This window comes from Triticum aestivum, chromosome 5D (assembly GCF_018294505.1).
Source record: "Triticum aestivum cultivar Chinese Spring chromosome 5D, IWGSC CS RefSeq v2.1, whole genome shotgun sequence".
NCBI lineage: Eukaryota > Viridiplantae > Streptophyta > Magnoliopsida > Poales > Poaceae > Triticum > Triticum aestivum.
In genome coordinates, this window is record NC_057808.1 from 558,526,507 (window position 1) to 558,542,904 (window position 16,398).

Below are 16,398 nucleotides of genomic sequence, written 5' to 3' on the forward strand. Positions count from 1 at the left end.
AAAATATGCCATAGATAATAAGGCTTGGTATCATTATGTTGTTGGATCAATTGTTACCTTAGTCGTGATTATGATCACATTTGTTGTTGCATTTAAATGTTGTACATAGTTGTATGTTAGTTTTAATGTATGTTTTAATTAGATGCTCTAGAGAGCTATATGTTGTTCTATGAGAACTATGTATGAACTTTTATGTATGTATTTTTGCAGTAATTACATTTGATCACTAATTAATGTACTTTGGTTTTAATGTGATGATGAACTTGTATTAATTTGGTCACTTTTGTATTCATGATTTTCTGTAATGGTTTTTGATACACTTAATTATATAATGCACGCAGATGAACCGACAATGAATGTAAGGTGACTAAGTACATTGAGGGCCTGCATAAATTTCTCGAAGTGGCTGAGGCAAACAAGCAGAATGGTTTTATGTATTGTCCATGCCCTGTCTATGAGAATACGAAGGATTACTCTAACTTGAAAACCTTTCACTTGCACCTGCTTGAGAAGGGTTTTATGCCACACTATAATGTTTGGACCAAGTACGGAGAAAGAGGGGTTATGATGGAAGACAACGAAGAAGAAGAGGATGATGACAGCTATCCTATGTTCCCTGAATACAGTGATACGGCAATGGGGGAAGCTGAAGATCAAGAGGCACCAGACGATGTGCCTAATGATGATCTTCGCCGGGTCATTGTTGATGCATAGAAAGAATGCGAGAGTGAAAAGGATAAGTTGAAGTTCGATCGCATGTTAGAGGATCACAAAAAAGGGTTGTACCCAAATTGCGAAGATGGCAACACAAAGCTCGGTACCGCACTGGAATTGCTGCAATGGAAGGCAGAAAATTGTGTAACTGACAAGGGATTTGGGAAGCTACTGAAAATAATGAAGAATAAGCTTCCAAAGGATAACGAATTTCCCGCAGTACGTGCGAAGCAAAGAAGGTTGTCTGCCCTCTAGGATTGGAGGTGCAGAAGATACATGCATGCCCTAATGACTGCATTCTCTATCGCGGTGAGTACGAGGAATTGAACGCATGCCCGGTATGTGGTGCATTGCGGTATAAGATCAGACGAGATGATCCTGGTGATGTTGAGGGTGAGCGCCCCAGGAAGAGGGTTCCTGCCAAGGTGATGTGGTATGCTCCTATAATACCACGGTTGAAACATCTGTTCAGAAACAAAGAGCATGTCAAGTTGTTGTGATGGCACAAGGAAGACCGTAAGAAAGACGGAAAGTTGAGAGCACCCGCTGACGGGTCGTAGTGGAGAAAAATTGAGAGAAGGTGGGGCGACTTTGCAGGTGACGCAAGGAACGTATGGTTTGATTTAAGTGCAGATGGCATTAATCCTTTTGGGGAGAGGTGCAGAGCAGCAATCATAGCACCTGGCCCGTGACTCTGTGTATCTATAACCTTCCTCCTTGGTTGTCCATGAAGCAGAAGTTCATTATGATGCCAGTGCTCATCCAAGGCCCTAAGCAATCCGGCAACGACATTGATGTGTACCTAAGGCCATTAGTTGAAGAACTTTTACAGTTGTGGAATGGAAAAGGTGTATGTGTGTGGGATGAGCCCAAACAGGAGGAATTTGACCTAAATGCCTTGCTGTTTGTAACCATCAATGATTGGCCTGCTCTTAGTAACCTTTCAAGACAGACAAACAAGGGATACCATGCATGCACGCACTGTTTAGATAATACCAATAGTATATATTTGGACAAATGCAGGAAGAATGTGTACCTGGGACATCGTCGATTTCTCCTGACCAACCATCTCTTAATAAAGAAAGGCCAGCATTTCAAAGGTGAGGCAGATCACTGGAAGAAGCCCGTCCTCCGTACTGGTGATGGCATACTTGATATGGTCAATGATTTACATGTGATCTATGGAAAGAGTCCTGGCGGATAATCTGTTCTGAATTATGCTGAGGGACGCGCACCCATGTGGAAGAAGAAATCTATATTTTGGGACCTACCCTATTGGAAAGACCAAGAGGTCCGCTCTGCAATCAACGTGATGCACGTGACGAAGAATCTTTGCCTGAACCTACTAGGCTTCTTGGGCGTGTATGGGAAGACAAAAGATATATTGGAGGCACGGGAGGACCAGCAATGTGTGCATGAAAAAGATGACATGTATCCAAAGTAGTATCAAAGTCCTGCCAGCTATGCTCTTACCAAATAAGAGAAGGAAATCTTCTTTGAATGCCTGCTCAGTATGAAGGTCCCGTCTGGCTTCTCGTCCAATATAAAGGGAATAATAAATATCCCAGAGAAAAAGTTCCAGAACCTAAAGTCTCAAGACTACCACGTGATTATGACGTAATTGCTTCCGGTTGCATTGAGGGGGCTTCTATCGAAAAACGTTCGATTAGCCATTGTGAAGCTATGTGTATTCCTCAATGCAATCTCTCAAAAGGTAATCGATCCAGAAATCTGTTTGGGGAACGTAGCATGCAATTTCAAAAATTTCCTACGCTCACGCAAGATCTATCTAGGAGATGCATAGCAACGAGAGGGGGAGAGTATGTCCACGTACCCTCGTAGACTGAAATCGGAAACATTTGACAACGCAATTGATGTAGACGAACTACTTCTCGTTCCGACCGATCAAGCACCGAACATACGGCACCTCCGAGTTCTACACACGTTCAGCTCGATGATGTCCTTCGAACTCTTGATCTAGCAAAGTGTCGAGGAAGAGTTCCGTCAGCACGATGTTGGTGAAGTGATCCGCGCAGGGCTTCGCCTAAGCACTACGTGAATATGACCAGAGGCGTAAACTGTGGAGGGGGGCGTCGCACACGGCTAACAATGTTTTGTGTGTGTTCTAGCGGTGCCCCCCTTATATATATAGGTTGGAGGGGAGGAGAGGCAGCCAAGGGGGCGCCCCAAGTAGGAGGAATCCTACTTGGGTTCCTCCCAATTCGGCCTCCCCCCTTCCTATTCCTATTCGGAGTAGGAAGGGAAGAGGGGGAAGGGGAATCCTATTCCCTTTTTCCTTTCCTTCTTCCCCATTCCTTCTCCAATTTGGCCACCCCATATGGGGGGGGGGTGCACCAGCCCCTTTGTGGCTGGTGTGTTTCCCCTCTTGGCCCATTAGGCCCATATAGCTTGCCGGTGGTTGCCCGGAACCCCTTCCGGTGACCCGATACGTACCCGGTACCACCAGAACACTTCTGGTGCCCGAATACTATTGTCCTATATATGAATCTTTACCTCTCGACCATTTCGATACTCCTCGTCATGTCCGTGATCTCATCCGGGACTCCGAACAACATTCGGTCACCAAATCACATAACTCATATAATACAAAATCATCATCGAACGTTAAGCGTGCGGACCCTATGGGTTTGAGAACTATGTAGACATGACTGAGACACCTGTCCGGTCAATAACCAATAGCGGAACCTGGATGCTCATATTGGTTCCTACATATTCTACGAAGATCTTGATCGGTCAAACCGTAATGACAACATACGTTATTCCCTTTGTCATCGGTATGTTACTTGCCCGAGATTCGATCATCGGTATCTTCATACCTAGTTCAATCTCGTTACTGGCAAGTCTCTTTACTTGTTCCATAATGCATCATCCCACAACTAACTCATTAGTCACATTGCTTGCAAGGCTTCTCATGATGTGCATTACCGAGAGGGCCCAGAGATACCTCTCCGATACTCGGAGTGACAAATCCTAATCTCGATCTATGCCAACCCAAAAAACACCTTCGGAGATACCTGTAGAGCATCTTTATAATCACCCAGTTACGTTGTGACATTTGATAGCACACAAGGTATTCCTCCAGTATCCGGGAGTTGCATAATCTCATAGTCAAAGGAATATGTATATGACATGAAGAAAGCAATAGCAATAAAACTAAACGATCAACATGCTAAGCTAATGGATGGGTCTTGTCCATTACATTATTCTCCTAATGATGTGATCCCGTTCATCAAATGACAACACATGTCTATGGTTAGGAAACTTAACCATCTTTGATTAACGAGCTAGTCTAGGTGGGGCTTACTAGGGACACGGTGTTTTGTCTATGTATCCACACATGTATCAAGTTTCCAGTTAATAGAATTCTAGCATGAATAATAAACATTTATCATGATATAAGGAAATATAAAATAATGACTTTATTATTGCCTCTAGGGCATATTTTCTTCAAAATCATACCAAGGTTAAAGAATGATTTGGTGCAATCTCTTGTCAGTTTCGAGTTGGTGTTCCCACCATCCTTCTTCAATATCATGACGCACGTCCTAGGTCATCTAGTCGATGAGATTGCCATTCTGGGCCCTGTATTTCTACACAATATGTTCCCCTTTGAGAGGTTCATGGGAGTCTTAAAGAAATATGTTCGTCACCGTGCTAGGCTAGAAGGAAGCATCTTCATGGGCGATCAAACAGAGGAGGTCATTGGGTTTTGTGTTGACTTTATTCCTGACCTTAAGCCGATTGGTCTCCCTCAATCGCGGTATGAGGGGAGACTGACTGGAAACGGCACGCTAGGAGCAAATTTAATAATATGTAGGGACGAGCATTCTTGGGCTCAAGCACACTACATAGTTCTACATAAGTCAATGAACACAAGAATTTTCTGTGCTCCAAAAACCCGGAGCAGTCCGACGACTCGATTACATGTGAACACATCAGGACTTTACGTAGTTGGTTGCAAACTCATCTCATGGGTAACAACATTGTTGGAGATGAGCTGTACTCGTTGGCCAGGACACCATCTTCGACTGTATTGACTTACGAAGGGTACGAGATAAATGGGAATACATTTTACACGATCACCCAAGATCAAAAGAGCACCAACCAAAATAGCATTGTCTGCTTTGATGCAGCAACCAACAGGGGAAAGGACACATATTATGGTTACATACTGGACATATGGGAACTTGACTATGAACATGATTTTAAGGTCCCTTTGTTCCGGTGCAAATGGGTCAATCTATCAGGAGGCGGGGTACAGGTAGACCTGCAGTACGGAATGACAACTGTGGATCTCAACAATCTTGGTACACAGACGAACCATTCGTCCTAGCCAATGATGTGGCGCATGTTTTCTATGTGAAGGACATGTCTACCAAACCGACAAAAAGAAAATATAGGGAAGCGAATACATCATACGATGAGCCCAAGTGCCACATAGTTCTTTTAGGGAAGAGAGACATCATGGGAGTGGAGTGCAAGACAGACATGTCTGAAGATTATGAAAAGTTTCATGAAATTCCTCCCTTCAAAGTGAAGGCTGACCCAAGCATCCTGTTAAGCGATGATGATTATCCATGGTTACGGTGCAATAGGCAAGGGACACATGCGAAGAAAAAGTGAAGACTTTCTTTCCACAATTATTCTGATACGGCTTTGATCTAGAATATCACTGCAGTTACATGTGAAGAAATGAAATACCTTCCGTAGCAAATGAGTTTCCGTCCGAAACCCTGATACTTCAAAAGAGATTGTCCACTTTGTACACGAAGTGCATCCAGTTTTTGCTGTAACCCTCTCAACTTTTTAGTACATACTATGTGGGTGAAATGATGATACCATGCCAACTTTGAACCTTTTCAGAATTCATTTCTAGTGCTTTTCAATTTCAGGGTCATTTAGCTCAAAGAATGAACTAAGAGCAAAAAGAATGAAGTAAACACCTTTTATAAAACTCTAATAGCAAAAAGAATCAATTAAAATATTTGGTTATGATTAACTAAAACAAAAACTATAATATTCTTCAACAACAAAAAAGAATAAACTAAAAAGCTTTTATAAACCTCTAGTTATTATCAAAATAATATTAACTTCAAATTATATAAAATTTATGCAACTAAAATTATCAAAGTATTGTTGTTAAAAACTTTAATAGCAAAAAGAATTTTCATAAAGTATTTTATGTTAAAAACTTTAATGGCAAACTTAAATGACATAAAAATAAAAATATGCCGCCTACTAGGCCACCACGGCCTGCATACGACTAAAAACCCATCTGTACATGGGCCAGGATGCAGGCCGCAGGCCCAGCAGGCCCAACATGGCGGTGACAAAGGTTAGGCAAGTACTGCCTGCATTGGAGAGGAGCTTGAAAGCTCAGCCGTAGCGCGCCTTATAAACCAGTGTTGCCGTCTCTCAACTAGCGAGGTGGGACTAAACTCCCACCAACCCACGCCAGTACCAGGACTAGGCCTTTGGTCCCAGTTGGTGGCACCAACCGGGACTAAAGGGGGGCCCTTAGTCCCGGTTCGGGCCACCAACTGGGACCAAAGGCCTGTGCTTCCCGCCCTTTGGGTTGCTGAAATACACATTTCCTCCCGGTTGGTGGCTCCGACCGGGATTAAAGGGGGGCCTTTAGTCCCGGTTGGAGCCACCAACTAGGACTAAAGGTCTTTGTATATAATCGTGCAGTTAGAAAATTTTCAAACACAATTCACTTCGATCCTCCTCTGCCCCGACGGCGCCGACGACCACCTCGACCCCGCCAGGCTGCCGAACCTCGCCGTCGGCGCCCTGCCCTGCACCGACTCTCACACTACTAGAAAAAGGCTTACTAGTGGTGCACCAGTTTTGCCTACTAATGGCGCACTACTGGTGCGCCACTAGCACCACGCCACTAGAATATTTTAGTAATGGCGCACCACAGGTGTGCCATTAGTATCTGGTATACTAATGGCGCACCACGGGTGCGCCATTAGTATCCCAAAGGTGCGCCATTAGTAACTGGTATACTAATGGCGCACCAGATGGAAGTGTGCCATTAGTAACATTAAAAAAAATCGTTTTTTCTTAATCTCAGGTCACTATTTCACATATGAGATATCCAACACATATATATACAACAAGCATCCATATAACAATCATATCCAACACACAAGTTTCATCATATATACATACATAGCCAACACATAGTTCCATCGTTACATATTACAAAAGTTTCACATTGTTCATCCAACACCGTTATCCATCCAACACCATATTACAAAAGTTTCACATAGTTCAGTTCTCATTGTTCTTCTCCTTCTCCTTCCTCAGCCTGATGCGCCAAGAGCGGCGAGGCGGTGGAGGCAGCTGTGGGATGTAGTCTTCTACCATAATTGGCGTGGTCATGTCGCCCAGCTGTGGGATCACCGGCGCCACCACCGGTGCGTGGTCATTGTCAGGCACCACCACCATCGCGAGGCCACCTTCAGGCAGGACCGGCACGGCCATCGCTAGGTCATCCTCAGCCACCACCATCTCTTGCCCATGGTCAGCCACCACCATCTCTTGCCCATGGTCAGCCACCACCATCTCTTGCCCTTGGTCAGCCACCACTAGCGCTAGGTCATCCTCAGCCTGATGCCCATCGTCATCCTGCAGCTCCTCATTCCCACTCTGCTCCTCTTCTCCCCCACTCCAGCCTGGATCATCCTTCTTGCTGTCTTTGCTGCTGCCAGAATCACTGCTGCTTTCGCTAAAGCCAGAATCGCTGCTGCTTTGGCTGTAGCCAGTGTCGCTGCTGCTGCTCCCATTACCTGTCCAAATGCAACAATGGCCGTTAACAATCGATGTGAGACAAAGCCAAATGTAGAGGAATAAGAAGAGGCAGAACGCACTGGCATCTTCGTCGTCAGCGTAGCGCATGCGACACATAGTCGTGTTGAAAACCTTCACGATCAGCATTGTGGCGTCATCGTCGTACCTGAAGAGAAGAAAGTACCTGGTCCGCAGGTCGTAGGCACTGTAGAACTTGTCCCAGCCACGGCACAGGTACATGTGGCCCTCCTCGATCACCAACTCCACGTCCCACAGCCTGCGAACCCCGCCGCCGGCCTGTCGGAGCTTCACATTATGTGGCAGATCTTCACCCAGCATGTTCATAAAAGTGTCAGGCAGCCTCTGCAATTTGGGACAAGGAGTGATGTAGCAAACAACAGAGTTATTATAATGAGATGGGTGAAGGGGAGATCTCTCGTTTTATATACCTGCCTCATGGCTGATACTGAAGTCCCAAGTATGACACTGAAGAACTCAAAAGCATCCAACTCATACTCCGGTGAGGCAGAGCGGCGGTGGCTGCTTCCCCCCATCTCTGATAAGCAGCAGAAGAGACCAATTCAAGTTAGCAATAGATTCAAGTGAATGTATCTTTTATTGCAAAGCCACAACTTAGAAATAGATTCAAAGTTCACGATTGGCACCTAGAAAAGCATTTCAACATCTTCACAGATTTTACTAGCTACAATACATTCAAAAAATAAATGATATACAGTTTGTATCTCTTTGCAATGAACACACTCTAGGGGTTTTGCCATCCCCCTTTTCCTTAGATTGTCACAAGTCATGATTTTGTTCTGGGAGAACATCCAAATGAAACCTTATACCCTAGGGGGCAATTTAATACTCCATACTACAGGAAGATACAAAGGTTGCATCCATTGAGCTCCAGCTGCAGCTGCAGCTGAGGTATCCATGAGCCATCATGCCAGCCAGCCAGGAAATAAATTTTACTTTCCAAAGGAAAAAAAATACAATGCATATATAGATAGATGAGCATGTTCAGTTTACAAGAATGAATATAAACAAGCAAAGAATGCATCCATCCATATCAAGAGTTGGCACCTACAGGTTCTCCAAAATGAGTAGAAAGGGAGCATGCTGACATCTATACAAGCCAATAATGATTTACTACTCAATGGAACAGGGTAAGATAAACACCAGTCAATAAATTTACTACATCAAAAGGAGTAAAACTCAACAATGCAGCACTATCTCTGAACCTAACCTTTGTTTAGTATGGGTATGACAAATCAATGAGTTGGTCATCACAATGTTTGTACTGCTATAAATTCAGAGATAGTCCACATGTTTTCATTCTTCTTCTTCTTACTGTCAAAATTTTCATTCTTCTTCTTACTGTCAAAATTCAGAGTAAATTCTAGCCTTATTTGTACTGCTTGTGCTTGTAGTAGTAAGATTCAGGAGTAGGAGATCACAAAAGTACAGTCCACACGTTACTCCAAGTTTCTGAATTTTTAGTAAATTTTCTGTAAGAAAAGAACTAAAAGAAAAGAAATCCTAGGGTTAAAAAATCTGGAGCAAGTCCTAGCAGAACCACAAAATGTTCATCTACTCCTAGGATGTCCTGTTCATAATTCTAGTTCATTTCCTAGGATGTGCTATTCATAATTGTTAATCCAAACAACAGATACACAAGCACTGGATTTTACAAATGTCCAAACAGTGTCATATCTGAAATGTATGATTTTCAGTAGCAGAGATTCAGAGTCATTAGTTTTGAGTGTACATCGTGAAAAACCTAGAGGACGCCGGCGGGGAGAGAAACCTAGGGGGAAGGAGGGGAGGAGAGAGGAGGAATCACCTAGAGGACGCCGGCGTCGAGGAGGCTGCGGGCGGCGATCCGGAGGAAGGGGCCCGTGATGTCGTCGGCGTCCTTGGCCGCCTTCTTGATCTTCCGAGCAGAAGAAGGCACGGGTGGTGAGAGGAGGAGGAGGAGAAGCTAGGGGGATGGGGGAAGGGAGGGAGGGGACGTACATGCTGGGGCGGGGCGGCGAAGGAGCGGCGGGCGCGGGGGCGGCGGCGCGAGGGAGCTGCAGTGGTGGGGGCAGCGGGGGTGGAGTCCGGCGGCGGTCGGGGCGGCGGCGTCGAGGCAGCGCAAGACCACAGCGGTGGACGACGTGCAGGCGTGGCGGACGGAGGGGGCGGAGCAAGGGGGCGGCGGCGTACGGTTGGGGTCGAGGAGTGGGGGATCTGGCGAGCAAGGGAGGGAGGGAGGCGACAGTGCGAGGGGAACAAGCGATTCTAATGGCGCACCTCCCCCTGGTGCGCCATAAGTACGTCGATTCTAATGGCGCACCTCCCCCTGGTGCGCCATTAGAATTTTGTTTTACTTACTAGCCCGACTGGTCAGGTTATATTCCACCTAACCCTATCTCCATCAGAACACGCCCACTAGCCCGACTGGTCAGCACACAGCACAGACACTAGGAGGTCCTGGGTTCGATTCCCAAGCTCCCCAATTTTTGTTTTTATGCATTTAAAATGTTGTTTGATATTTATTTGTGTTTAAATATGTTCAAACTTGTTTAAATCATAACAGTAATATTTTTTATAAAAACAGTAATGATTTTTTAAAAAATATCATCAAATTTGTTATTTGAAAATATAATCAAATTTGCTTTTTTTTGCAAATTTAGTTGCATTCATTTGTGATGGTGGAGCGGGCCGGGGAGGGTGCGGGGGGTCGTCGGCGACGGCCGGTGGAGCGGGGGAGGGTGCGGTGGGTCGTCGGCGACGGTGGAGTGGGGGAGGGTGCGGGCCGAGGGTCGGCGGCGGCGGCCGGTGGAGCGGGGGAGGGAAATATTCTTTCTCTCCGAAACCACCTGCCCCGCGAGATATCCGAAACCGAGATAGTCGTGCACCGTCGTGAGCAGTGCGGCTCTCATAGGGAAATATTCTTTCTCTGCGGCGTCCCACGTATCAACCAACTGCCCCAGGTGCGCTATTAGTAGTTTTGCAAAAAAGTAAAAAATAAAAAAAATATTGTAGTGGCGCACTATGTTCCTGGTGCGCCATTACTAGTTACAACTAGTAATGGCGCACTATGTCCTGGTGCGCCATTAGTATGTCTGGAAAAATAAAAAAATAAAAAATTTGTTACTAATGGCGCACCGTGTGTCTAGTGCGCCATTAGTGTATTACACACTAATGGCGCACCAGCACATGGTGCGCCACTGGTACATAGCAATGGCGCACCACATATCTGGTGCGCCATTAGTGGCCATTCCATCTATAGCCCTTTTCCTAGTAGTGTCATGCCCTGCCCCTACCCCGCCGCGCCCCTGCCCTTCCCTGATGCCGCCGTGCCCCTGCCTTGCCCCCGACGCCGCTATGGCCCTGCCCTTCCCCGACGCCGCCGCGCCCCTGCCCTCCCACCTACTCCACCTACTCTCCTCCCTCCCACCCCTCTCCTCTCTCCTTCCTCCTTGTATGTATAAAGTTGCCCCTTTTCAGAGAGTTGCAAGGTTTCATAGAGTTGCATGGTTTCAGCCATGTCCACAAGGTGTTTGTTGAAATGCTAGGGCTAGCTAGGGAACTTTGTTGTATGTGAAACTTGGCAGGATGATGTCTCCTTGGATGGAGTGATGATGGTCAAGTTGGTTTGATAAAAGGAAAAACTTGTTGGTGCAAGTTTTATTAGAATTTAGTTCTGGATAGAAACTATAGGGAATTTTTTGGTGGACTTGCAAGATGAAATTGGGGCTGCCCTTCTGGACTTAAGTGTTTAGTTGGAAGGACCATAAGATGCAAAAAGAAATGCAGAATTATTTGAGCAAGGAAAAATAGGGTTGTAGTTCAATGCCAAGATTGGACCAAAATTGAAAAATGGAAGTTGTGCTCAAAATTTTCAAATGACCAAAGTGGCTTTTTGCATAAAAATGATCTATAGGCATCAGAGGACTTCTCAAAAAAAATTGGCATTTGAAAAGAATTATTTGAAATAGTTCTAGTGCAACAGGGTCATTCTAGAGTGTGAAAATACTAATAAAGGAATTTTTTTGAGGCCAAATCATTATGAAAATTATTACTAGTGATGTTTATAAGATAATTAAAAGGATTGGGAGAAAATTTTAAAACCCACATTATTTTAAAAAAGTTTCTGTATGGAGGGAATGATTTTTGAAAACAGAGAACTATTTTTGAAATAGAGGAAAACTCTGTCAAGTGTTGTATTTTGGTGACAAATATACTTCTTTTTTGCTTATGTGATAGCTAGTTTGAAGTGTCAATGCTTTATGTGTGACCTAGTTTGATGTTCATTGTGATGTAGTGAAACTTGGTCAATATTTTGTCTTTACAGTTGATTTAGAGTTCATTTTGATGTTCATTGTGATGTATGAAAACTTGGTCAATATTTTGTCTTTAGAGTTCATTTGATGTATGAAGACTTGGTCAATATTTTGTATTGTGGATGCCATGCCATGCTATTTTTCTCTAAGTTTGAAACTTGCTTTAAAATTGGTATCTAGCTAGCTACAAGTTTTTTAATCAGGTTGTGGTGTTACATTCATGTCATGCCATTTGTTGCCATGCTAATTTTCACTCTTGGTGGAATTACAGGCTGTGGTGTTGCATCTCCGTGGAGTTGGTCACTTATCGTCCCTCCAGTGTGATAACCCACAAGTATAGGGGATCGCAACAGTTTTCGAGGGTAGAGTACCAACCCAAATTTATAGATTCGACACAAGGGGAGCCAAAGAATATTTGAAGGTATTAACAGCTGAGTTGTCAATTCAACCACACCTGGAAATTAATTATCTGCAGCAAAGTGATCAGTAGCAAAGTAGCGATTTGCAGAACATAAATGAGCGCCTCCAAAGTTCAAGCAGTGACTAAACATTGTAATTCATGGTAGAAAAGATCCAGTCATGATGCACCGAACATTAGCTACACATAATGCATAAGCATGACAGCAGTGCTCTAAGGTTCTGGCGCTTATTTTAGAAGGTGATGACACAACATAAAAGTAAATAGATAGTCCCTTCGCAGAGGGAAGCAGTGATTTGCAGAGGTGCCAGAGCTCAAGTTTTTAAAACAGAGGTAAATGGTATTTTGAGACATGCACCCTGCTCATTTACTTCAGGACCATCAGTTATCAATATCTTCCATGCTAATCACGCAAGTGGCGGTTCCCAAGCGATAAAAGTAAAGGTTTTGACTCCATTGGGAGTTTTTGTTTGATTATCTGTAAGCTTTTTCTGTTTGCAGTTTGGGACTGGGCATCCCTATTACCGCCCTTTTCTCGTGCGATGGCGAGTGAATAAACACTCGACCTAACAATAACCCGCTTAGCATGGAAGATACCGACCACCTCCCGTCGTTCCATGAACGATCCAGGCACACAAAAAGGATATTTATTAGAAGTTTTTAGAGGTGGCACATGGAAATTTACTTAGGACGGCAGGGTAATACCGCATATAGGTAGGTATGGTGGACTCATCTGGAATAACTTTGAGTTCATGGTTTTTGATGTACAAGAAAAATTCCCACTTAGTACAGGCGAAGGCTAGCAATTAGGTTGAGAAGCGGCCACCTAGAGAGCAACAATGATCATGAACATGCATTATGCATAAGTAACATTGGACACTAGCATGAGTAGGATATGAACACCATGAACATAAATATCATAGAGGCTATGTTGGTTTTGATTCAACTACATGCATGAACATGTCCCAAGTCAAGCCACTCGAACATTCAGAGGAGGATACCATACGATCATACTACATCACAATCATTTTAACGCAATGTTGATATCCAAGATAAATCATTTTAACGCAATGTTAACGCATGGCATGAGAGACTATAATCTTTAATTGTCATTGCAAACATGTTTAATCATAACGGGCTGAATCATGGATACTAGGTTAAACATATTTACACAAACAGAACAAGTCGATTTCATACCCATTTCTCTCTGCCACGGCTAGTTCACTGAATATCGTCATTATTGCCTTTCACTTGCATGAACGACCGATGTGAAAATAATAACAGTGCAAGAGTGCCATGGACTAAGCTGGAATCTACAAACATTTTATTCAACACGAGAAGACAAGCTAAACTGGGCTCTTTATTAGATCAACAATTATTCATATGAGAGCAACTCAACATTTTCATCGTGGTCTTCTCCTCGGTACAACTCGAATAAAAAGAAAAGAAGTTCAGAGAAACGCACTGAAATATTTTTGGAGTTTTGGGTTTTATTAAGCAAGCAAATAAAAGGGAAAAGCAAAACCGCGAAAAACTATTTACACGGGAAAGCTCTCAACAAGCAAAAGGAGAACAAGGAAATCTTTTTTGGGTTTCTTTTTAGTGCTACAACTAAGCATGCATAGAAAGTAAACTAACTACAACTATTTTTTTGTTTTTCTAAAGTTTTTCAAACACACAAGAAGAAAGCAAGAATATAAATTTAACATGGATGATACAATGAAAAAGTGTGGACACCAATAACTGGAATGAAATGTGTGAGCATGAATGTAATGTCGGTGGGAAACACGTACTCCCCCAAGCTTAGGCTTTTGGCCTAACTTGGTGATCGATCAGTAGCCTGGATAGTATCGGAGTGGTAGCTCACGGAGGCTCTTGGTGCGGATGCCTCGGCCTGCCGTGCTGCCTCCACTGCCGCGTTGTGAGCTCGGGCCTCGCTCTCAAGAACAAAATATCTTCCTTTGCTGTGATAGTCAAAAAGAGCAGGCGCTGGCAAATATGCGTGCACAACAGATGTTTGGTTAAACAAAAGATTGTAAGTGAAATTATGAATTTTTCCTTTGAGGATCTTATGACTTTTCAAAGCATCAAAGTCTAAATACTGCATGGGTAGGATAGGGTCAAAGGGCAAAGGTGAAACACTCAGCCCTCGTGCTAAACCCGTGGCATATATTCCACCATAGAAATAGCCACTATTAGTGTTATGCTGAAGTCTGCGTGCAACAATCGCTCCAAGGTTATAACTCCTTTCACCGGTGAGAGCGGTGCGTATGAGGCTCAAGTCTGGAGCACAAAGTGTACTACAGTCTTGCTTGCTTACTATACATTTCCCGTTAAATAATGAAAATTACTGAATTACAAGAAAGTGAATGCTCTTTATTCTACCTTGTATCACTCCCCTCGTCTCACCGTAGCAAAGACTAGTCAAGAATGATTGGTACTCAGCCCTTCGCGGTTCGTCAAGCGAACCCCAGAATGGGAGTTTGCAGTGGTGAGCAAAATTCTCTAATGAAATGGTAAATGGATTTTCATAAAGTTTAAATGACACCCTAGACTCACGGGGATGGAATTTAAATCCTTTGACAAATGATTCAGTGAGAGTGTGGTGTTGTTCGCACTTATCTGCAATGTAGGGACCGAGACCGGCATTGTGAACATATTGCTCAAATTCCTCCTTAATGCCCACAAGCATCATATAATCATCGCAAGGCCATAAGCATGTTTTGGTGGCTGCATCTCGAATGTAACTTTCAGTTGGTTCAACATAAGACCTGTGAGCGGAGTTGACACTAGAAGATGCCCCCGAGGATCTCCTCCTCGAAGAACTCCTTCCAAATAGGTTCATCATGTTCGCGTACAATTTTCTGAATTAGGTGACAAAAATTTATCAACAAAACTTCATAAAATTGATAGCAACTACTCATAGGGGTACATAGAGGCCATAGCAAGCATTCAAACTACTTAGAACTCTAAGAATTCAACATGCAAACTCATCTACAGCAGCACCAAGAGTAGCTAATTATGCAAAATATAAACCACTAAAACTAAAACTAATTGGATAAACGGTGGAGTCACATACCAAGCAACAATCCCCCGAACCAGTTTCAGAAATGGAGCTTCGAGCAAAGAGATCGAAATCCGTGGGTTTGAGAGCAAGAACGCGAGAGAGAGAGAGAGAGAGAGAGAGAGAGAGCAATGGAGAATTGGTTGTAGGTAAGTGATGATGTGGTGTGAAGGGATAAGTGAGGGGGCCCACGTGGGGACCACAACCCACCAGGGCGCGCATGAGGGTCCTGGCACGCCCCGGTGGGTTGTGCACACCTGGCGCACCTCCCTCTGTTATTATTTGCACCAGAAATTCTTAATATTCATAAAAAATCGTATTAAATTTTCAGAGCATTCCGAGAACTTTTATTTTTGGGTCATTTTTTTATTGCACGGAAAATCCAGAAAACAGACAAAACATGGCATTTTATTTTATTTAACTAGTAGGAACAAAAAATAGAAGGTAGGGACAGAAGGTAGTGCTCACTAAATTCATCAACTTCATACCTCTCAAAAATGATCCATTAATAAGGTTGATCAGGTCTAATTAACAACCACTTTCGATTAGCATAAAACAGAAGAACTTTCATAAATTACTAAGTTACCTCAATGGGGATGTGAATATCCCCAACAATAAGCATTTCATATTTCTTTTTGGCAGTAGGTAGAGGTAGTTGAAAACTTCCAATAGTGATTGCCGGAGATTTTTCAATAACATTAATACCATTCACTTGGAATTGTTTCTTCGGAAAGTGCACCGTATGCTCATTACCATTGATATGAAAAGTGACCTTGCTTTTATTGCAATCAATAACAGCCCCTGCAGTATTCAAGAAGGGTCTACCAAGGATAATCGACATGTTGTCGTCCTCGGGCATCTCAAGTATAACAAAATCAGACAAAATAGTAACATTAGCAACGACAACGGGCACATCCTCACAAATACCGATAGGTATGGCAGTTGATTTGTCAGCCATTTGCAAAGATATTTCAGTAGGTGTGAGTTTATTCAAGTCAAGTCTTTTATATGAAGAGAAAGGCATAACACTAACACCAGCTCCTAAATCA